At 40.1% G+C, this 25326-nt stretch overlaps 2 long non-coding RNA genes across 2 annotated transcripts; one reads left to right on the top strand and one right to left on the bottom strand.

Annotated features, from left to right (window-relative positions):
* Positions 1-2959: 2959 nt before the first annotated feature.
* On the bottom strand, positions 2960-23923 carry LOC116697820 (uncharacterized). Its single transcript, XR_004334052.1, has 3 exons — positions 23764-23923; positions 8394-8401; positions 2960-2969 (listed from the first exon to the last, which is right to left on the bottom strand). It is a non-coding gene; the product is annotated as an uncharacterized LOC116697820 (long non-coding RNA).
* Positions 3875-8157, top strand: LOC116697825 (uncharacterized). The gene is made up of 3 exons (XR_004334058.1): positions 3875-4068; positions 5167-5171; positions 8145-8157. It is a non-coding gene; the product is annotated as an uncharacterized LOC116697825 (long non-coding RNA).
* Positions 23924-25326: the final 1403 nt, after the last annotated feature.

Here is a 25326-nt window from a genome sequence, read left to right as displayed (position 1 = left end):
AAGAGGAATGGCCAACACCCAGGTACAGTGAGTTGCAATAATCAAGCCAGGAGGAGATTAAAGAGCCATTCCAGGGCTCTTTCACGGGTTGAAGAGAAGGTTGTGAAAACACGGGTTACGGATTCCCTGGAACGTAGAATAAGCCCATTTGTTATTTACCTCAGTGTGAGATTGTCTGGTCAGCTTTTTTTCTTTTTTTTTAAAGATTATTTTTTGGGCGTTGTAGGCCTTTGATGACAAGACAGCTGAAGAAGTGAAAGGGGAGATAGAGGGCATCAAAGCGTCGCATGTTGGAGCCGTACCAGAGACCGCTGCGTCGAGGAGCAAACCTGTGTATATGGGCTCCGCACCACCAACCGAGCTATCTGGGCACCCCATTGTGTCAGCTTTTGAGCGTCTCCCTGTATTCCTTGTGTTCCTGTTTTTCTGATTCCGTGTGTTTTTGGACTTCCCCTTGCCTTTCAATTTGGAAACTTTTGCCCATAAGTTTTGTTTGTGCTCCAAATAAAACTTTTGGAATTCTACTTACCAGAGTCATCGTGTAAGCGTGAAAGTTAGAGTAAGTTCAGAGGTTTCCGACATGCAATAAAGTCAAGTGAATTCAAGGACCAAATAGCTAAACAGGGTGTTGAGTTTTTTCAGGTCACTGGTATTATGTAAATCATAACATTACCATGACATGAGTATCAGAAGATGAAAATAATTAAATAGTGATGATGAATGTGTGGACTCTAAGGCCAGTGACAAATGCAGGGGAAAGCATAAGAAAGAGAATGAGCAAAGGGAGAGGAGGAAAGAAGGAGGTAAGATGAAATGATTCATAAAAAGGTAGGCCATTTGCTTTAGAAAAGAACCAAAAATAGAACATATTGCTATTCGATCGGATTGTATTTTTTACACCAGGAAATACAATTTTTGTATTTGGGTACTTCATTCAATCAGCCGCTACATACATAATGACTGATGCCGTGATGTTCTTATAACTACCTGGTATTTCTAAGCATTGCTTGGCAATAACAAAGGATCTATTCATAATACACAATAGGAAGATAAAGATGTATAGCTGCTTTACCATGAAAAGTGCCTTTCATTATCTTTTAAAGCGCTATAGAAATAAAATGTTATTATTAGTATTAGGCTATTATAAAAATTCTGTCAGTGTATATGATGGAGAGCCAGTTGTTAACCTATCCATCCGGCCTGAGTATTGTGCAACAGCATCCACTCCTTCCTTTGTTTATAGAGCAGCAATCATGACTCACAGAGGCCAAGAGAGAAGTTTGAAATGCTAAATCTACCCAGCATCACAGTGATGTAAAACCTAATGCACTGAATGTGCACGAATCATCCTGTGACCAGGCAGAAAATCAATTTTTACTGCCACTAATCAGAAAAGACATAAAGGGAGGGGGTGGGGATGTATACAAGTAGAGAGACTCTGTATGCCTCTGCTCACTCTCTTGGAGAGAAGGCCGAGCACTGGGCTGCCACCCCAGATCAATGGCCTCCCCATCCCAAGCCTTAAGCCCTTCCAGTGCCATAACATGTCTCTTATCCCTAGTTACACACGGGTTCCGATAGAATTCCGATATATTACAGAGCGGTTAAAAGTTTATTCCCATACACAGATGCTGTTAAACCAGATGGCTGCACCTGAGACGAAAACAGCGAGGTCCCCTTTAACTAACAGCAGCTCTAAGTAAGTAAGCGCTGTTGTGTGAGGCACCAAACCCCAGTCATTTCAGTGTAGCTGCTGAGAAAAAACCCAAGGCACCAGATGTCCAAAACACCACATCTCAACCTTTTGCCCTGTCATTAGTACAACCTCTCCAGCCAATGCAGAGTAGTCCATTTTTAAACAATTTCACAACTTGCTACTTTTTTGCCACAAAGATCAGAAGACACATATCTCCTTGCTTGTTTGGTAGGATGATAAAAAAAATTGAGTTAAATTTTTTTATATTAAAATCTATTTCTCTCTCTCTCTTCTCTCTCTCTCTCTCTCTCTCTCTCTCTCTCTCTCTCTCTCTCTCTAAAAAACAAAAACATAAAAAAATCTGGTTCACTGATATCTTTGACTGAAGGAATTCATTACATTATTTTTACATATCACATATGATCGAAAAGAAGCTGGATGAAGACAAAAATATTATTTCTAGTATTACTAGTATTTCCAACTTGTTTATATTCCATTTTTATCATATTATAAATACTTGTGAAATGGCATTTACTGTAGAACATATTTAACTCCTGTAATGTGACGTGTTTGCAAGTGAACAGATAATATGGTGGGATATGATTTTGAGATTAATTTGGTCAAATTGTTCAGGAGCTTGATACCCAAAGCTTCCTCACCTTGTTGATAAATCATGAAGCAGAGGAATACCACAAACTCTTTTTTGAAAAAGTAAAGTACATTTTTCATAACTGATATTCAAATATACGCCAACATAAAATGTATGTGCCCATCAATGTATCCAATCAAATGATTTGTGGTGACAAGCTACAGGTAAGGCTGCCAATCATAAAACTGCACTTGACTTTGATAGTTTGTGGATTGTAGAAGTTTGAATAGGCTGCATCAAAGGCTTTTTTACGTAAATACATTACGTATAGAGTAACCGTATTTTAATAACTTTGGACGTTTGGCTGATCCAGCGACATATAGTCAAGTGCGACTTACATATGAAAATTACGTCTGTAACGATACACCAAACTTTGTCATTGATTACATCCCAGTTTGCAACACAGTAATACAACAGATACCTTACTTATTGATCTTGATTGACTTCAATGTTGATCGATCCAACACCAAAGATTCTATTGTACCTTAAATTAATGTTTCCAAAATTGTTTCAGTGGTTCATTAAGTTGTTGGAATGAGACATAAGAATATTGGTAACAATTCCCCTCCCAAGCTGCAGGGGGAACGAAGAGGAAACGTGCTTTGGTGCCTATTGTAAAAGATGCTGGTTGACAAGTAGCCAATGCTAATGTAATTCTTGGTGGGTACCGTAAGATTACATCACCATCCAACACGCTCATTTATTTTTAGTGTGATTGTTTTGACCACGGTTAACAACTCTGGTCTAGCTAACCCACAATCAGTAACATTAACTGTATAGATAGACAACTAATCTGATGGTAATATCGCTAGCTATCACACCTCTGTCTTCTGCCTCATTCTCCCAGAGGGATGAGAGCTGACAACAGCCTGGTCCGCAGACACATCCATTCCACAGTCAGCCCCAGACAGCTAGCAACCATTCACTATCATTACAGCCCCGGCCGGGGGACACATCCACAGACAGCCCCCAGCCAGCTAGCAACCATCCCGGTCAGCACTTCACTCCGGTGCTAAGGACGCTAACGGCAGTTTACTGAACCGTCGGAAAACAGACTCAGACACCCGAGTCAAACAGCAGCCACTCGTAATGTTACACCTCTGTTAGCGTTACCGGTGATCCCTCTTTCGCTTTTAGCCGTCTGTACAGTTTGCTAAATTTACCAGACAAAACAGGAATAAGGCACCAAAAGGACTACAAGTAAGTTCAAGATGTGGTAGCACTGGATCGGGACGGGAAGGAACACATTGGAGTTCAAAGGGGTGTGTCGCAATTCTGCTTTCTCCCACCGCGACACAGGTTCGTGGAGCTGAGGGTCACAATTTTGGTTTTATTTTCCATATCTTTACAGCTCTAATGAAAATATATACACTGTTATCATGTTTTAAAATGTTAATTATTCTGAGAACATTACTGTCTACAGCTGTGAGAGGGCACTCTAGGCTTGTGACAACTATATGCTGTTCCTAAAGACAACTGAGAAAGACTGAACACAAACAAAATGCCCCAAAATGAAAATCCTTTTCTGCAGATCACAAACTGCAGGTAGTAAAATATGCAGCCAAAAATGGTAATTGAGCCGCAGAAAGAAAGTTTGGAGTGAGTCAGAAACTTGTGAGGGACTGGTGAAAAGGTTACTCTTACTGCAATGAAGAAAACAAAGCAAGCTAATCGCGGGCTGAGAGCAGGATGGCCAGAGCTGGAGGAACGGGTCCAAAGATGGGTGTTTGAACAACGTGCTGCCGGGAAAGGCTTGTCAGGAATGCAGTTATGTCTCCATTCCCTGGTAGTAACTGTCAATGTGTTATGTTAACATACCGTATTCAGCCTGTAATTATGTGTGTTAAATGTCTGTTCTTGGTCTTGGATTTTGTGAAATACATTTCTAAATAAATGCGACTTATAGTCCAATGCGACAGATATGTTTTTTTCCTCTTCATGACGCATTTTTATGACTGATGCGACTTATACTCTGGAGCAACTTATAGTACAGAAATTATGGTACTTAGTGTGTTATTGCAAGATGGTATTGAGAAAATTAATATATGGAACGAGACTTGCTATGACTGCTGTAGATACTGTCAATGTTGGTAGAAAAGACAATTGTCTTTATTTCTTGACTTCCTAACATATGTGGCCTGTAGCGCTTTAACCCTTGTATGGTCTTTGGGTGAAATTGATCCATTTCAAATTTTTACAAGAAGAAAAATTGTGCATATTACATTTTTTCTACCTGAAAATCAATGGCCTTACCTTATTTTCTGTGATAAACAAGTATTCCTAACTCAATTCAGAATATTATTCTGGATATGACCGCTTTTTCCAAGATAAGAATGATCACATAGTGGATTTTTAACATGAATTATAACCTTATGACAAAAAAACAAATCACACTTCCATTTTTAATTGTATTCTAGTACAGACTGATTGCATTCCCTAAACACATATGTAATCTCAATGGTATGAAATTGGGATAAAGACAATATTTAGTAATAGATCATGAAGTAAAATTTTATTTCAGAATTGTTTTTAAAACCCCAAATAAGTCACGGGTCAATTTGACCCGAGGGATACGAGAGGGTCCCGAAAGTGAAGACAACACAAGGATTAAGTTCAGAATCTATAGTAGATAGCTGCCGAGAAAAACAAAGACCCGGAGGTGGATGAATGCATATATCTAAAATATAGAGGAGCGCCCCCTGTCTTCAATCTTCAATCAAAACAAATAGCCAGGGGCAGAAAAATGGCTATTGAAAGCTGAACAGATATCGTTCTGACTTATTGCCGCATGGTTCTCAGAAATTAATGCTTGAGGGTAAAGAGGGGGTGACTTTATTCTTATCAAATATGACTGCATTACAGAATTAACCCAGAGCTGAGCTTGGAGCTTCAAGAGGCATTAACCGATAAAGAATGACATCAATGTGGACAGATAGAGAGAAGATTAAGCTGTGTTATCAAAATATCCTTTAACACTCATGCACACAATAATCTCAGATACACAGGTGGCAGACATCTTTTTGCAGGGATGTTAAGAAATGGATCTACAGCTTACTCTGAGTTTGTATAATTAATATTCCACAGGGACTCTTGGTCTAGTAATTAGGAGTTGAAACTCCACAGGACTCCATTAATGAAAAGTCAGTCTCAACGCTGATGAAAGATTGATCATCTCTCATTTTGTCAAGCATGGGATCCAGCTATTGTTCTTGGTTTGTCCTTTTAAAATGTCCCCTGCTCAAAAAGGTGTCTGTTGAGAGCACCTTTGTGTCCTTCCGTTACAGGAAAAAAAAGTGTCTGGACCTTGAACAGTGGGACAGAGGGGAAGCAGAGGGAGCAGTGAAAAATGTTCCTTGTCATTAGACACTCAATCCTGTCTAGTTTGTGTTGACATATTAAAGCAGGGGCCGTAGGGAGACCATAAATACAGTGGCCATGTCCTGACCCAACACTGCTAACCTTTGGCCTCTCCTGAGTCCATAGAGGGAGGAGAAAGAGAAGGAAAATAACTGGAAGCAAAGTGAACAAGAAGTTCTTGTTAAGGTAATAACAGGTTAGGTAATTTTTCCTGACTTGGTTTTTGGAACAAGGTAGGCCTACTCTATACACAATATAATGATTATTTTACTTTGTATTTATTTTTTACTGTATGTAAAACTTTAGTCTACAAATACATCTTATGTGAATGACATGATAATAATAATAAAAAGAAAATATATGGTAAAAAGAAGATTTAATTTAGAATGTTGTTTAGCCTCAGTATAGAATAGGCTTCCTATTTACAAAACATTAGGTCGGCCAGGGAGCAGAAAATACATTGGTACTGTCTAATGAAGGTTTGTCTATGAACATTTTCAGCATTTTTAAACAACACAACTTGCTTGAGAAAAATAATGTACTAAAATGTGGATGGCAGGTGTCATACTACACAACACACTGAATTCTAATGAGAAATGGCAGCAAGTGATAGTATGAAAACACTAATCCGGATTACACCAATAAGTTTCTTCATGCAGGTGGTGTGAAATTGTGTGATCCTCACAATTCCCAGACCACAAGATTAAGGGCCCTGACACACCAAGCCAATCTCGAAGAACCAGCCAAGACAACAACAAGAGCAACTGATGCGCTGGCTCTCATTGCGCCACATCTTTTGTTAAGCTTTGTATGAACACACCACAAAGGCTACAGCTGATAGGCAGCTTACTACTGATCTGCCACAACATTCTGAGCCTGCATAAGAAGAAATAACTAGTAACTAGTATTTAAAAAAAAAAGTATTTGTAAATCTGTAGTTTAAAGGTCTATTATATAGAATTTGTAGGTTAATACTTGTATTTTATGTTTGTACTAAAACATGATTCACATCATTGCTGCACAGTTACACCTGTATAACTTTACATATATACCTTATACCTCACGTCATGGCTCCGTAACAGGCGTTTTTGTAAAAATTGGCTAACGATTGTATCATAACCAAGCGACTTGCTGTTACATAGTCAACAAATCACTATATCTGTCGCAGCTTACGCTGTTGTTTCACTAGTATCAGCTGGAACTTAATACTGTAGCATTGAGTATATTGCAGGACTTTGTACTGTGAAAAATCACCAATAAAAGCGTCTAAACCAAATACTATACAAACAGACATGTCCCAGCAGTAATGTGACCTGAAATTGGGGAGACATGACCAACATTGGTCATCAAGATGTTTACATTAATTATTATATCATTATAGATATGACAGAAAATATGTAAAAATAATATGTCCCCCTTTAACATGTCTGAGAAGCAAAGGAATAATTCAACCAAACACAACATGGCTGAAAGGATGAATGATGGCCATACTGTGCAGGCCCCCTCAACCGCAGTCCTGGTTTTGATGAGTATTTCCCACAATTGTCCAGCAAAGTATGCCAGGTAATAGCCAAGTTTGCAAAACAACTACTAAACTGCATGAGACACCTCCTTTGATTCTCACTCATATGTTTATTGCACCCATACAACAGTTAAGAAGTTAAATGTACACATGTAAAATCCTTCATAATGTACCATCTGTTTACAGTGTCATGTTTTTGAAAAAACAAGAAAGAATTAACACACAAATAATAAACACAAAATAATAAATACAAATTGCATCCATTTCTAGAACTGGCGTGAGACTGGGTTGGTTTCTGGACAAAGTAATAGAAATTGTTAAATCCACAGCCGTTAAGAAAGCATGATTTAGCAGCCATAGGACAAATAGGTGGGAAAAGTTCTGAATCATTGGTGTTTGGTGTGAACTGAATACTTGTGAATGGGTATGAAATAGTACAAGTGTTTAAGCAGCCAAACTAAAACACATATCTGACATAGAAGCCTTGTGAATATACTAAAGAGGTCTTGTATACTTGTGAACAACAAATGCATTGAATTGGACACATATACTGGTAGTAGTAGCTTCTTTATGCTGATATAGATGTTTCCCTCGTTGGTTATTGAAGATTTTCCACACATCTCAATTGCAATTTGCTGAGTTTACTTTTGCACATCTCAACTTATCTCACCATTGACTCTCTACAATACCCTTTTATTTTTCTTCCCCCTGTCCACACCATTTTCTGGGTCATTGAACACACATTCTCTGCCCTGTGCTTTCTCTATCTCCCTCATACTTGCTTTTTGTTCAGCCATATGGGTTAGTGTGTACTTGAGACCCCATAACAACAGACAGGGAAGTGGAGATTGTTTGGTAGAGATGACGGAATTTACCACAGTCACCGATAATCCCCCAGCACTTAACAGAGCTTTTCTGAGCTGGTCAACTCTGAAAAGGAGTGAAGGATATGGACAGCTGGAGGAGAACCAAAGAAGGGGCAGAACATTGAGAATCCAATCTAAGAAAAACCTCTTCAGTTCATGCCCACAAATCAATTTGCAGTAAGAGGTCTGTGTCTGTCTTGTAGACAGGTTTATTGTAAGATAATTGCTTTGAACTGAAAAACCCATCGACAATTTAATCCCTTTTATGATTTTATCCCCTGCATGACTCTAAATAGGCAAGACAAAATTAACTCTGAGAATGCCAAACATCGTCTGTGACCTGTATTCTTATACTGTTTGGATAGAATGGGCCAGTGTTTTCCAAGCTTTTTACAGTACTGCACCCCTTCACAGCCTGCATTCCTACATGAATTTTCCTTTTCGTGTATCCCCTACGTGGCAACCAATGGAACAGGCAATAGCGAGTTTAGTTAATAATTTAGTTAGTAATATTTTGGTTCCAGGTGGGTTTGGTTAACAAGGGAGAGCAGCACCTCTTGTACGGGTAGTACAGGCCAAAAGTTTGAACACACCTTCTCATTCAACGTGTTTCTTTTATTTTCATGACTATTTACATTGTAGGAATCTCACTGAAGACATCAAAACTATGAATGAAAATGTGTGGAATTATTACTTAACAAAAAAGTGTGAAATAACTGAAAACACGTCTTATATTCTAGTTTCTTCAAAGTAGCCACCCTTTGATTTTTTGATAGTGCTGCAAACCCTTGATGTTTTCTCAATGCGCTTCATGAGCTAGTCACCTGAAATGGTTTTCACGTCACAGGTGTGCCTTGTTAGGGTTAATTAGTGAAATCTCTTGCCTTATTAATGGAGTTGGGACCATCAGTTGTGTTGTGCAGAAGTCAGGTCAACCATTTTCAGACTTAGCTTGGGCCAACAGAGTTTTCTTACAAAAATGTTACTTGAGCAATATAAAAAATACCCATTATACACAGCTTTAACTAAAGAGCAGTGGATAGCGAGAGGGAACATTGTTTGCCTCCGGTGGGTCCAAACTGTTAGACACAATTCACGTGTCAGATGCATGTTGATGCTTAATATCGTTTCTTTTACATAATACAAAAGTAAACTTGAAGTGATAGCCTACTTGTCCTATATGCAAACATGTGTATTAGTGCATTAATAACATTGTTTAATTGTAAATTCTTTGTTTCAATATTACATTTTATAATAAATTATGCTGAAGAGAGACTGTGTTATAAACCTGCTGGCCACATATAGCTCCCACAGCATTTGAAACAAGATTTGAAATGATAAATGCTCATTTACACCTACACACACTTCCTGTTGCTAAGAAACTGTCATGATGTCGTCATGGCAGTCAGTTTTTTCTCCTTGTTTTGTGTGCCTTGTCTGTTTCCCCTCATGTTTTTCCCCCTCTTGTGCTATCTGTGAGCTGTGGGCGTGGCTTAGCTGGCAGTGGGCGCCAGGTGAAGCTCAATGCCTAATCATCCTGCTGCAGTACTTAAGGCCGGCTCTGTGATCCACTTGTCGCCAGATCGTACAGTCTACTAGAGCGGTATGGTAGCACACCTGGCTCCCTGTGTTAATATGGTTCCTGGTGTTGTGGCTTGTGTAACTCATGTGTTCTGTGTTCTGTCTTGTTGCAGCCTGCCTTGCTTACTCATGCTCATGCTTCCTGATTGCCTGCCTGCTCCCCCGCTCACTCAACACTGATTACTAAGATTGGATTCAGCCTTGAATTTTTTTGTTGGATTCCTCACCACTTGGTCATTATCACTAAGTCATTGGTTGCGCTCTGGAGAGCTTTATCGTATATCCTGTGTCATCATCTGCTTTTGGGTCCGAACTCCAGTGCCATTCCGTAACAGAACAATCTGGCGATAGACAAAATTAAGTGTTTTCGTGTTTCCACCATGCAGTGGCCACCCAAGGCATCCTGCTTGACCAACGCTCTGTTCCTTCAAGGAGTCATGGAATCCCTTCAACAGCTCTCAGCCAACAGGCCCAGTGTTGAGAACCAACCCCATCAGTTCTCTGCTCAGTCTTCATCAGTGGTATCAGCTCCCAAAGCTGTACCTATAAGTAACTTTCAGCCTTGTGACCCTTTTGTGCCTGCTACTGAACGTTATAGTGAAAAGTTAGATGAATGCAAATCCTTTCTGTTAAAATGTTCTCTAGTGTTTGGTCAGCAGCCCTTAACTTATTCTCTTGATGTTATTAAAATAGCTTCCATACTCTGGTTAGCTTCTATGAGGGCAAAAGCCTAGGGGGTAGCCTTTTGGAACAGCCCATTAACAAATAATGCTACATATAAAAAATGTGTAACTGAAATTACCACAGTTTTTGATCACCCTGTTACTGACAGTGATACCAGTAACCACCTGTTAAACCTATGCCAGGGATTTCTCAGTGCAGCTGACTATTCTGCTGAATTTAGAACATTAGCGGCAGAACTGGGATGGGATGACAGGGCTTTACGAAGCCTTTTCTTTAAGCGTCTAAATGAGGGTGTCAAGGACAGTTTAGTGGGTCAGTCTGAATCAAGCGTTTGAGTTTGCCCAACTTAGCCAACCATCTATAACAGTCCAACGTCTCAGATTGCCTTCATTTCACTTTCTGCCAGTGTTTACTCTGCTTCTGTGTTACCCAAGGAGAAACCCATGCAGCTGGGATGTAATTGGCCCACCCCTGTTGAGAAGAACCGACGGTTCAAATAGAGACTAGGCTCATACTGTGGGGAGAAGAATTACCAACTAGCTTCCTGTCCGAACCACTTAAACACATAGACTCACCAGCCAAGAACTCAGCCACTTTGAATATCTGGTCATGCCATTCAGACTCAGCTGTGTTCCAGGCGCTGGTAAATGACGTTCTCCGTGATCTACTCAACCGGTCAGTTTTTGTTTACCTTGACAACATACTCATCTTCTCCAAGAACATGGAGGACCATGTCCAACAGGTGTTGATGAGATTACTGGAGAACAAACTGTACGTCAAGGCTGAGAAATGTGTGTTCCACTCTTCTTCTGTGGCCTTCCTGGGATTTATTGTGGAGAGTGGGCAGGTGAAGACGGATCCAAGCAAGGTACAGGCTATAACTGACTAGCCAGTTCCCAACCCCAGTAAAAAGTTACAGCGGTTCTTAGGTTTGCTAACTTTTACCGTTTTATCTGTAACTACAGTTCTGTTGTAGCAACCATGATAAAACTAACCTCTCCCTCAGTTCCCTTTTGTGTGGTCTTCAGCAGCTGCCGAGGCTTTCATGGAGCTCAAGGACCGTTTCTCCTCTGCGCCCATCCTGGTTCAGCCTGATTCCTCCAATCAGTTTGTGGTGGAGGTGGACACATCAGATGTTGGGGTTGGAGCGGTTCTTTCCCAATGTTCAGCAGGAGATAACAAGCTCCACCCCTGTGCATTCTTCTCCGAGAAACTTTCACCTGCTGAGAAGACCTATGATGTTGGTAATCGGGAGTTGCTAGCAGTTAAGCTAGCTTTGGAGGAATGGAGACACTGGCTGGAAGGGGCTGTTGTTCCATTCCTGGTTTGGACTGACCAAAACAACCTTGCTTATATTCAGACGGCTAAGCGTCTGAATTCCCGCCAGGCCTGGTGGGCCTTATTCTTTGGTCGGTTTAACTTACCTACCGTCCTGGCAGTAAGAATGTTCAACCCGATGCCCTCTTGAGACAGTTCAGTTTGAGTGTGGAAGAACCCATTACTCCCGACTCCATCATTCCATCTACCTGGGCGTCCCTGACATCCCTGACCTGGGAGGTGGAGTCTAGGGTAAGACAAGCACTTAGTAGTAACCCTGACAGGCCAAAGCATGTGCATGTTTGTTCCTGATTTTTTCCGCTCCGAGGTCCTCCAGTGGGGACACGCCTCCAAGTTTTCCTGCCATCCGGGTGTGGCTCGCACTCTCTCGCTCCTTTGCAGGCCCTCGAGAGGTAACGTCACAATTCCGACCATTGTTGATGAAGGCCACCCACTTCGTGGTTCTTTCCAAACTGTGTAGACGGCTGACCTCATTGTGAATCACGTCTTCAGGATACGCGGTATTCCCCTGGACATCATTTCCATCCGTGGACCCTAGTTCACTTCCCAAGTATGGAAAGCGTTTCGCCAGGCCCTGGGTGCAAAGGTTAGTCTCTCCTCTGGTTATCACCCTCAGTCTAATGGTCAGACTGAGAGGACTAATCAGGACCTTGAGTCGGCTCTACAATGTGTGTGCCCGCAATCCAGCTGCCTGGGGGCCCACAATTCCCTTACCTTGTCTGTCTCCATTTTAAGTTTCTCTGGGCTACTCTCCTCCTCTCTTTCTTGTTCAGAAGTCAGAGATTGCGGTTCCCTATGTTCAACATCACAACCACAGGATACGGTGGATGTGGAAGGTGGTTTGGCAGGCTCTTCTTCAAACACAGGAACACAACCAGCGGGTGGCCGACCGCCATCACATTTCTGCTCCTGTGTACAGACCCGGCCAGAAGGTATGGCTAAGCTCTAATGACATTTCCCTCAGTGGTACATCTAAGAAGTTGGCCCCTCGCTTCTATGGCTCATTTGAGGTGAGTCGGTCATTAACCTCTGTGCTGTTCGCCTCAAGCTTCCTCCGGCCCTTCGGATTCATCCCACCTTCCACATTTCCCGTCTGAGGCCTGTTTACTCCAGTGCTCTGGGACATCCTGCCTATACGGTTTGGCGGATTATGGACGCACGGCGCAGCAGGAGGGGTTTCTGGTGGATTGGATGGGTAATGGTCTTAAGGAGAGGTGTTGATTTCCCAGTCTTTCATCCTCAATCCCTCTCTTCTTCGTGACTTTTACCGGGCCCATCCTGGGAGGCCTGGTGGATCGCCTGGAGGTGGTAGTGGGGGGGTACTGTCATGATGTCGTCATGGCAGTCAGGTTTTTTTTTTTTCTTGTTTTGTGTGCCTTGTCTGTTTACCCTCATGTTTTGTTTTGTTTTCTTCCCCCTCCTGTGCTATCTGTGAGCTGTGGGCACGGCTTAGCTGGCAGTAGGCACCAGGTGAAGCTCATTGCCTAATCCTCCTGCTGCAGTACTTAAGGCCGGCTCTATGATCCACTCGTCACCAGATCGTACAGTCTACAAGAGCGGTATAGTGGCAAGCCTAGCTTCCTGTGTTAATGTGTTTCTGATGTTGTGGCTTGTGTAGCTCTTGTGTTCTTGTTGCATTCTGCCTTGCTTGCGCATGCTCACGCTTCCTGCCTGCCTGCCGGCCTGCCTTCCTGCCTGCCTGCCTGCCTGCCTGCCCGTTTTTTAAAAATGTTGATTTTACCTTCTTATCCGAGTACTGCCAAAGCCTGACGTTTACCCCAGACATTTCAACTGTCTTGAGTCTTTTTGTGCAACAAACAAAAGATAGATGCTACTGATTGAACATTTTAACTCGGTGAATTAATGAAGAGGATGGATGTGCAGATACTGTACTATTCCTCCTGCCCTCCAAAATCCATGCTTCAAGCCTGGTGATTTGTGACAGATGCTATTAGCATTTGCTCCAATGTCTTTGGTTCAGCTCTCACAGCCTGATTGAAGTTTGTACCGGAGAGGGCCAACATAACGCTGGGTGGGCACACAGGTGTCACACTTCAGACCAGCTGTTCACCGTTGTCAGGACAATGTTTGCCCTTTTCTGGTGAGTATCATCATCATCTCTGCAAACACCTGCTGGCCTGTCATAACCACAGATATTGCTCTAAACACAGCTTTGATCTAATTATGATACAGTTGAGATCATTTTGAATTACAAATGTGCAAAGATACAAAACAAGCAAGAACGTTTTTAGAGAGGAACAAAACTTGTCTCCACTCACAATACTTGGTAAATGTAGAGAATTTTTTTATTTTTATTTGGCATTCACCAGCATCCAGTCTTGTCATTTTTTTGTAAATGAATGTGCCAAGTTTTGTTTCTAGTAACACTTTACTTTATAAATTTACATAGTATTTCAAGTGTTTTACTATTGTCATTCATTATCTGTTCATACGCAGCCTTAAATTATTCATTAGTTGTTGACAGATACATTAATAAACACCACTGCTTAAAACTACATTATAGCATGTTATAAACCACTATAATATAAGAAGAAATAACCAGAACAGGATTTATTTCTAAGTAAGTAACAAGTGTGTGTGGAAATGTTTTTAAGGAAGAACATCTTTCATTGAGTGTTTACAGGTCCTGTGATAGCTGAAGTGCATCCAAGCTGTGACAAAAAGCATAAAACAATGCCTGAACAATAACAGGAATGTGTACAGTGTTCCATGTTAAACATGTTTATTGTCTTTGTGAGCCTGTAAACACAGTCAGATATACGCTAAGGTCAAATCTCTAGACCACAGCCTTTAAGACATATTGCAACAACAAAAAAATTCCTGTGGCCCTTAGACGTTAAGATGTCTGTAAAGCTGTTGATAGGACCCCTCCAAACCCAGTCAATTATTACTTTGTATTATAAAATGTAATCTATGGAAGTTTCATATTTGTTAAAAACATAGAAAACAGTCCTTTACTTCTCCATATCAATCTAGTTTGGTGTTTGCTAAGCCACACTCACATCTGAGCAATCCAGTCAAATCTGAAGGATATGGAAGATAACTTCTGTTTCACTGTAAATTTAAACATCTGTTGTGACCTGATGCATCAGATCCATCAAGCGCTGCTAAACGACCCTGATTATTATTATTAAGACCCTGTGACAAGAGAGGGCTGCCATCCTCAGTGTCATAAACATACAGTCATTGGTTTGATATGTGTGGTTATGCAAGCAAAAAGAAAGTAGCCTCACTGTCTTCTGACCTGCTGACATTAACTGTTAAAGCTGTAATTAAATGTTGCTATAGCACCAAAGTTAATTCAGTGCTTCTTCTTTAAAGCTACCCAACAGCAAACCATGTTATTATAAAGTACCTTCAATGAGTGTTGACTTAGTTGGGAACAATGGCAACAGCCTGCTAAATTCTTCTTTTACAGAAATGTGTCTACAGTATTATTCTATTCTACAGAACTATTCTGTCTTATTGGAAGGGAGGAATGACAAGTGAACTTCAGATGAACATTCAGGTGACTTTCAAACCTATACATGTGATTAAAGTAAATCAATTACAAATGCTTCACCAATTATTCTTTGCATAAAGTACAGAATCACCAGTAGTAATAAGCCATTAGATTAAGTAAGCTTGGTGACACATCTGGCTACTGTTTTATTTTGGTTCAATAAAATATATTGCCAAATACAAATAAATAGCTTGGTGTTATTAGCAAAGAGCCACATAGCAATAGTTAACTTACTGTACTTTAGCAATGTGTGGTCTCATCTGTGCATCATGGAGGATAATGACAGCTCTGTGACAGCAATAATGGCAATCCTTTTATACATAAAACTGAAAATGTTTTTCCTGCTTGATGAATATGTGAAATTAATTAGGATCTAATATACAAAACAACTAAGCTTTTGAATAGGATGGGTTTGGACACAGATGCACCTTTGATCTTGAGAATACAAAATCATGGTATTTTTTGAAAATGTGTGTGTGTGTGTGTGTGTGTGTGTGTGTGTGTGTGTGTGTGTGTGTGTGTGTGTGTGTGTGTGTGTGTGTGTGTGTGTGTGTGTGTGTGTGTGTGTGTGTGTGTACAGGTACAAACCTGTAAATGTAAGACATACAGTAAATATGCAATGGCAGGGCAACATGATAAAACCCAACAGCGTATTATATTTATAAACACTTTCCTATAAAAGTAAGTTTTAAAACGATTTAAAAGTAATAATAATGTGGCGTGTCTAATTCCATGCTAATACTGCTCCGTGTCAGCTGGATGTGTTACATTCTAGTCTGGTAGCACCTTCACTACAACATCTTCATTAGATAATTGCCACACTGCCCTGATCACGCCACAGATATCAATTAATGCTGCTTTATCTTATATGCTTACATACCAAAAAACCCTTACCATATAATGTCATCTAATGCAACAGCCCTGTAGTACATTTCTGAAGTTCATCATATTCTGCGTTTGTCTATCAAAGAATTGTGGAGGCTGTTCGGGCTAGATTGCATTATACTGAAAGGGTTTCCAGTATTTTGTCAATTGTAAGCACAATATTGGAAAAACAAGTGGGTAAGCGCTAAAAAGCCAAAGAATATGAGTGCATGGACAGATAGTTGCTTTACGATTATTCATACAGGAGAATTGGTTTGACAATTATTACCTTGACCAGTAGTGTTCATTATTTTGCACAATGGTGTGATCTTGATTCCACAAGAAACCAGCTGTTTCTTACACTTAATGTAACCTCATTTGAATTTGGCTTTGCTCAGTATTGAAAAGTAGGATACAGTAAAAACAGGGTCTGACATATTTTTTTTTTGAGTACCGCCATATTTAGACTGCAGTTATTCTCCAAAGGGAAGGGAGATGTTAGGCGAGGGAGAACATAAGAAATGGGCGACAAGAGGAGTTGGTTAAGTGTGTGTGTTTGTGCATGCCCGTATATGTTGTACTCACATGTTGTGTGGAATTACCTTTGTGTTAGCATGCCTGTGTGAGATTTGTGGAGAGAACAAGAGCTTATGAAGTTAAAAGCAAAGGGATGGATACATAGAAATGTGAGGGTGAGTGAGTGACTGACTCTAAAGATTGCAGAAGATCCAGACATGAATATTAACACACAGGGAGCCTATGGAGCTTTAAGTATTGATCATCAATCCGCATTCACTGCCAAAGCCAACATGTGCACCATGAACAATCATTTGAAAGTATATAATAAAGCATAGGATCAGAAGTATACAATACCTTTTTAACTTCAAAAAGCAAAATCATTTCTGAAAATATGTATACGGCACCAAGACTTAAGACAGCAGAACCCCATCTAATACATAAAGGTAAGTTGTGAGAGAGGCTAGTACATAGCACAGTACCACTCAGTGAGACGCTCAGGTCAGTGTTCCTCAGGGATGGATTACAGCGCGCTGCTACAGTGGAGCAGAGGGTGAACTGATGAAGCGGTTGGATTGCAAAGTGCTAGTAGTTCTAGAGTTTCTGTGCTGTTGAGACATGACTTCTCTCAGTTCTGATTAGCTACTGGTTCTATCACTCTGTATCTTGGTGCACAATTACTATTGCTTAATTTCATTTGTCTAATTGGAAGCTTATTCTAACACGCTGCAGATGGAGGCCAAAAGGCATTGCAATGGCCCCAAAGTAACTCAGTGGTAACCTCTCCGTTTCACTCCAGGCTCAAGTTCAACTTAGCTCCAATGACTCCATTTCACACTTCATCTCCCTTCCAGTCAAGTACGCTCATGCACACAAACACAAGTACAAACACATCACACAGATGCACATGTGCACACACCAGCCTGGTCTCACAGAAATCCGTGAAATGATCACGAACTGTTAACACAACATTACGTGGTGGTGGAACGGAATGTTTGAAAAGTCTGTATGGCCACCATGGTAAACAATGCCAATGTAAAGTCAATGAGAAGATGCCGTAGTGATAAGAGTAACTATAGTAGGGAGTAGTATAAAAAGCCCGAAAATCTGCGTAAGGAGGTTGGTTGGGGTGGTGGATGGGTCAAACACAGGACTGTCACCCGGGAGACCAGGGACCGTGTTCTGCGTGTAATGTTTCCCAAAGTGTTTTTCTTCTTTTCCAAAACCTATCCATTCCTCTCTTCCCATGTTTCACAGAACCGTAAGCCCACTCATAACCTTTTCCTTAACTGAAGGTGCTGTGTTTACTTCACAGAATTCTTCCGTGGGAACATCACAGAATCTTTTGCGATTTCATAAAACTTCCACAGATTTTGAGTCAAGGGGCTGTGTTCATTTCACGGAATTCTGTGAGATCAGGTTGACACACACACACACGCACAGCCACGTAGCCAACTATCAAACACATATTTTACACCATGACACAAAGTTGCAATCTAAGACATTTCCACAGAATGTTTCAATCACAGTCAACAGTCAACCTACACAAATTAGACTGCCACGCATGGCGGAATAAAGCTTGATATTACATTAAACAGCTGTGAGTGTATTTGCTGATATGTTCCTCTCAGACAATCATTGATTTTGCAGGGTTTGTTTTCCAACTGAAACAAAATACTAACAGTGGGACAAGTGATATTATATCTTCTTCAGTTCACGGAGTAGAAATGCATGACAGTGTCAAACTTCGATACATTTGGCATGCAATTCTGTTTAAAATGATTAAAAACTGCAAACTGGGAAAACCATAATGCTTTTTAGTCCCATCCCATCTGTTAGAAAGCTCAGAGTAGCAGGCACTTGGACTCTGTCTCTGACTCCTCATGATGCTGAGTGGCCTCACAACACAGTGCTCATGTTCAGCCTGACCTCAGCGTGGCCAAATCAGACTAGATGGCACTTTACAGCGTGGAGCCACTCAAAACCCTGATGGCCCAGCACATTAAAAAAAACACTGGGTGGGAGTAGAGGATGTGATGTTTCTGGTACCAGGGAACACAGAGTTGTAATGTTGAACGTGATATGTCTCCACATTGATATGCCCTTTACCATTAAACAGTCAAGTCTCATAAATGCAAAACTATCTGTGAGACTCAGCAGAGACTCAGTAAAACTGAACAACAAAGAATTTTAACAAGATGACTCAGTGCTGAGTGAATAAATAGGTTGTGAAATTGTATCACTGACAAAAATGAAACTAAAAACTTGTAGATGTTCCTCTAGCACTCCCATTCAAAAAGCCAGAGAGTTACCCTTTAAAACCCAGAAAATGTCCGGACAATGTTAATGAAAATCTTAGAGGCGATGACTGATTAGCCAGGTGAAATGATTATGCAATGTCGGTACGGAGTTTAGTACAGAGGCTCACCCTGTTGGCCTCTGAGTCGGTTTGTGATTTAAGGGGTGGTGTGGTGAGCTTTAAAAGGGAGTCATATTGTGCCCACGGTGTGTATGTTTTCAGTTTGCGTGCGTGCGTGCGTGCCTGCGTGCGTGCGTGCGTTACCATCTGTGGCCTGGTCACCAGCCCAGAGTTTTTCAGCTTACGGCTCCCTTAGAGAAAGATTGTTAGGGGGCATGTTGAGACTCACTGTTGATTCCCAGCTGAACACACAAGCAGGCACATTTTTACTTGCATGTTGAGTGCAGCATTTATTATCACATTAGCATGCATGCTTTCGAAATCAAAGTGCACGGTGAGTCTATGAAGCGGTTCTGTGACACTAACTTTTGAGGGCATAAGCTTGTGTTTATGTCCCGTTGCTCTATTTTCCTTTTCCCTTTTTCTTCCTCTCTTCTCCATGCTCTCTGTTATATGCCACGCAAATCCCATTGGAAGACGGGAGTTTCACCCATTTGTTCAAAGGGATGAATAAGAGCTTTTAAAAAAAAAGGGGCTCAGTTCTTTCAATCCCATTTTATGAATACACTTTTTTCTGACAGCATTGAGGCTGAGGAAATGTTTTGCTGAAGAACAGGCCCCAAAGTCACTCTAATGCTGTGTCGGCTCATAAATAGCAACACGCTATAAAGTTATCTTTTTACTGTAGAGGGGAGAACATTTACAGTATCTCATTATGGATGTTATGGAGAGTACAGATATCATAGTGTTATGATGTGGCAGAGGTTTTGCGTCTGAAAATAAGAGAAGTTCCTGCCTTGTGTTGTGTGCTAAAGAATGGTAATGGCCATCTGCTGGTAGTGCAGCAGTGCAGTAAACTACCTCTGATAGTCTGACAAGATGGGACACACACACACACACACACACTTTTCAGGTGTCAATGTTGGTCGTTCACCATTTTGATCAGCTGCATCGCCTAATACAAAATCCTCTCAGCAGTTTACCTCGTTTTATCAGTAAAACGCCCTGTACTATTAAGAATATCTTTAGGTGCAATCTGGTATTTTCACAGTAGTAGATGACTCTAAATGTGAATATGGAAGATGTGAGGCTATGGCAGCAAATTATATAGATATTCTGCCCAAAAAGTCAGCTAGATATTCGTATTCATTCTGCTCTCAATCAGCTATCAAGCCAAGATCTCATAGTTTACTGTGTCAGTAAATGTTTTTACTTAATTTCTTTTCAAATGCTGCATGATCAAACACATTTACTTTACAGCTCAAACTTTGCATCATCAATGTGTAGGGAACCTTACAAACTGTTTCATCAGATGTTGCCTGTGATATTTATGTATGCAGTGTACAGTAAGGAAGTAGTGTGTGCAACTATATATGAGAGCATAGAGAAAGAGAGTGAGTGAAGGATGAATTCTTGCCACTTCTTGTCAATTGATCCAAAACACTCTAGATCAATTGGAAGTGTCTCTATCTGCAGCCCTCAGACGGAAAGGACAGGCTTTGTTCTGATTCACTACCTCAACTTTTTTACCGTGAAGTCCATATAGACAAATTCCTATTATTACCCCATTGATATCGTTTGGCAGTTGTGGTTTTGCTTTACAGTGTTATGTGAAATGCATGTTGTGGGATGAGATTAAAAAAACAACTGTGGATGCAAGTGCAAGTACACACACACACACACCACACACACACACACACACACACACACCACACACACACACACACACACACACACACACACACACACGGCCATGTAGCCAATCTACAAATGCCCAGTCACATATACATGCATATGTGCGATAAATGATATTAAGTTCTAAAATATATCAAATAATATTACTACAAAGTAACCTTTGGTATGTGTCAAGAGTAGTTTGTCCAATATTAATGTTAAGTTATTAGTTAGACTTGTTTAACAGTTGCTTTTTTCATTACTTGTTGTTTTGGCCTTAAGAAACGGCTGAAATTCCATGCTTTTTGGTCTAAATGTTATACCCAAAAGTGGTACAGCTCCCATATACTTTGACACTCTGGGGTGTGCCTGATATCACTGGAAAGGTAACAATCTCAAGTTTCTGATACAAGTGTCGAGGTGATTTTAGGCCTTATTGACACAGCGTTACAGAGGCTTGACTGGAAGTTTTTTATTTCCATCCAAGTCATACATCTGTAAAAAAAAAAAGAAATTAAAATGCACTGCTGTAAACATACAGATACAGACAACACAAGACCATAACCTCATGTCTCAGCTTACTACAGAAAGAATCTAGAAGCCAAAAGACTCAGAAATGTATTTGTATGACTTTATTTTTACAGATGTCAGTGAGCTTTTCTTATTTCCATTTAAAAAGTTCAAAGAAAAAAAAGTACAAAATACAAAACTTTTCAAACACAAAACACACCCATTTCAATCACATACATACTTGACATAATATAATATACATACAGTAAATATATAGAAATAAGTAATAAATTGGTCAAGGTGTGAAATGCATTCCATCCTTCCATCCATCTTCGTCCGCTTATCTATTGAATCGGCTTCTAATTGGCTAAAAAGGTAGGAGAGTCTTGTAACATGGAAATTTAACAAAATGTCAAAAATAAATGTTGATCTTTCGCACAAGGGTCTAATAACGCTTCAGAAACATTATTGGTCTTCCCCAGGGCTATCCTAGCCTCCCTTGAACAGAGTGGCTAAAACAAGGTATCTGTGGACTCCGTAGACTTCAGAGAATACAGTGACCCCCACATCGAGAATGTAGAACCTTCAGGTGAGAAGGGAGGCACACATCAAAGTCCGTAAATGGAAAACTGTTTACTGTTTTTTAGTTGAAATTTGGCCAGAAACTTCATGATTGTGAGGCGAACAGCTCGTTTTGGATAAAATGGCTTGGTTATTCTATTTCCTTGGACTGTTGGCAAGGTATGAAAAAAAACATTTTGGGGGAAATATCCCAGTTGTGGATTAAAGTACAAGTAGAAGTTTTGACTGCACACTCAACTCTAGACATAAGCTGTGCAGTATATTTCTTCATTTTCTTTAACTTTATAACAGTTGTACAACTACTATAAATCATCTTATGCTTTGTGTGTGGGCTTGATTCAATCATGAGATGCTAAGCTTTCAATAGATGTGTCGCATGACCGTATTTTTGAAGATTTAATGCTTTAAAGTTATAAAAATATTTGAATAGCGTAACAGTCACACCACAGCAACTAAGTTTGCCATCCACAGTACAGTGAGCGTTACATTTCCAGAGTTACATTTCAGTACAATTTCTAAAACCTTCATAACAGATTTTTTTGGGCCACTTAGAGGCAGCAGAAACAAGTTGTTTCTTATTAACACATCCAGTAGTTATAGAACAACATTATCATTCATTTGGAGTTGTGTTTCTGGTCCCTTGATTAATTGTTCACTATCTATGATTTGGTCTCTACCAACTCCTGAGGGAAATATCTGTCTCTTTAGCTGCTAAATGTTCCACTATGTTCAGTAGAGAGTTGGTAACTGTCTGTCTGCTGTTTGGGCAGGTGTACAGTGGGTTTTTAAGAGTTTTTCTCTGAAAACCGATGCCTTCTCCGGCCAAAAACAACACTATGAGCGGGGTGAGAGTAAACCTTAACAGTAAGGTTGCATTGTTTTCGAATTGTCATTTGATACATTGGTATTTTAAATAATTTGGTTATAGCTGTTTTAATGTTTTTCTATGTAAATTAGAAAGTGCCCTTTTCAGGGCTTTTACATATGCATGTACAATCACAAGCCAAGGAGTGAAAGTTATAATTCAGGGTTGAAATTATTCCGCATATTTGGAGCATTTTCAAACTTGACATTAAATGCTTTTCTCAGAGGATAACTGCCACTTTTCATTTTAAATGCCACCAGATGACTGCTTCCACGGGCTAAAAAACAGTGTAATACTTTTTATATCCCTCAAAGTGTCTTCAACAACAACAACACACTCAGACAACTCATAAAGACTCAACTGTTTCGAAACACATTCAAACTGAACAAAAGTGAGAGAAACAGAAAATGTGGGGAGAAAAGTAAAAATAGGAAAAGTCCACCAGAGCAGCAGAAGAAAGGTAGGCAAGTGTGAAGCTAAATTCCCATGGTGCAGTTCTTCCCCGTGCTGTGCTGATTGTGGTGGTATTGACTGATTAAGCCTGACTTTGGCTAACCTGTGATTGCCATCTCACCAAGATCCTGAACACTTTCTCCCCAATCTTTGCCAACAAGTCACATAAACTACATTCTCATTATAACAACACTACATCCTGGTTTCCAGTGTCCTTCCATCCCAATTTCTCTCTCCACTTGTACAAGAGGACATTTCCCCATTTCCCACCTCTCAGTCCCATCATCATTACTGAGCTCCTCTTCTCTACTCAGCCTCCTCCACTTGAGCACCACCTCCCCCCTAAAACCAGGCAATTTGTCACATGCTTCCTATTCAACAAAAGAAGGAGTGTACCATGATTGCCCCACTTGTTTTGCTGAAACGGGTAATTGCATTGTTTCAAAAATTAGTGGGATAATTACGTCTGGCATGACTGGATAGTTTATAAATATTTTAAATAACAGAAAACAATTGAATGGTGGTAGGCAATTCATCTAATTTCCTATACTGCTTTAGTAAAAAATATATTTTTTCAGGGCTCTGGGTTATGTGATAAGTGACAAGTAGCTCTCACCTGAGACCATTGTTGACCCATATGCAGGACGCCAAAAACTAAAGTTACTGTTGTACTAGTCTGGACATATTGCCGTGCCAACGTTGCAATAAAGGTTTCCTAAATGCCATATATATATATTCGCTGTGAGCTTACTAATTGATTGCGTGTTTTGTGTAGATTTGGACTTGTGTGCGTGCGTTTCATTCCACTTTGTTTAAACGGCAAAGTGGAGAGGTTTGGAGCTGCCTGGTGAATGTGACAGTGCTGGATACACCATGACCCTTTTTGTGGATCTACTGATTGACATGGATTACTTTTTTGCTTCATTGGATTATGGTGGATTTTCTTAAGGTTTATGGTGTGATTGCACATTTGAAGAGGCGTCTAACAGACTGTAGGTCGAACAATGATTGTTCACTGTTAGGCTACATTTTAAATTAATTTAAGTGTTGGGGCATTCCGCCACCGTCTGTCTATTGCGTTCCAAGACAGCCGTGACGCGATAAGATTTCAATCTAAGGGCCAGATGTTACATGAATTGTTATAATGTAATTTAAAATCTACTTTAAAAATAAACATATGTTTATTTAGCATGTTTGTTTTGTCCATATGTGCTCATGCTGTGTTCCCCAAGTGGTAGGACACGTCTCAGCTGCCACTATAAATGTTTTTTAATTTTGCCCCTCCCCCCCGGCTCAAATGTCAAACTCCACTTATGCTGTATAGGGGGTGAATTTTTATATAACTTACCATTTAGATTATATTCAGCCTTAAAGTTCTGTGTAATTAAGGGCATGGCCTCTTTGAGTGTAGACTGTAGGCTTCATTCAGCTCGCTCATCGCTCCACCTCTTTGCCCATTTTGGGATTAGCCGGAGCTACTGGAAGTTGCCAACATTGAGTTTCATTTTGGTGTAACAGAAACTACGTCCATATTTTATACAGTCTACAATCCTAACTACTAGACAACTGGACACTTAATTTGAGTAAAATTACATTTTTATTTACCAATCTTCTCAAAAAGTGCTTCCCCATTTAATAACACAGTAAAAGTCCAAATAGTAATGAAGGCATATTCTACATCTGTGTTTACAAACATTACTGATGTAGACAACCATGTCAAAGAATCAAAGAACATTCAAATATACAATACATTTAATGAGAACATTTAGCTACTTGGCTGCTTTTAGTTCTACCATAACAAGTAGGTCAACTGAAAAAAAGTTGTAAATTAAATTACATAGTTACCAACTGCTTAATTTGCATCTTTCTTCAATCAACTTGACAAATTTAAAGATAAGTAGCTCTTAGCCAATACTGCAGCTACTGTATTGACCAAAATTACATTAAAGAGACATCCATCAATGCTGATCAATCATTAGAGGCTTCCATGAACACCTCTAACGAGTTTAAATGCAATACAAATAGTCAAGCAGGGACACATTAATGATTTTAGTGTCTGTATTAATGTCACTTTTTTCATCTCCCAAAAGTCAATAGACCTTTTTTGTTTATGATGGTTGAACTCACTGTCACAGCTAACTGGGTCCCTTGAATAGAACAGGTCCATCGTTTATGTTATTGTTTACACCTGTGCTTTTCCTGCTTGACTAGTCCAAATGTGTTCTCC

Source organism: Etheostoma spectabile, chromosome 11 (genome assembly GCF_008692095.1).
Source record: "Etheostoma spectabile isolate EspeVRDwgs_2016 chromosome 11, UIUC_Espe_1.0, whole genome shotgun sequence".
Taxonomy (NCBI): domain Eukaryota; kingdom Metazoa; phylum Chordata; class Actinopteri; order Perciformes; family Percidae; genus Etheostoma; species Etheostoma spectabile.
This window is presented reverse-complemented; position numbering and strand designations above follow the sequence as displayed.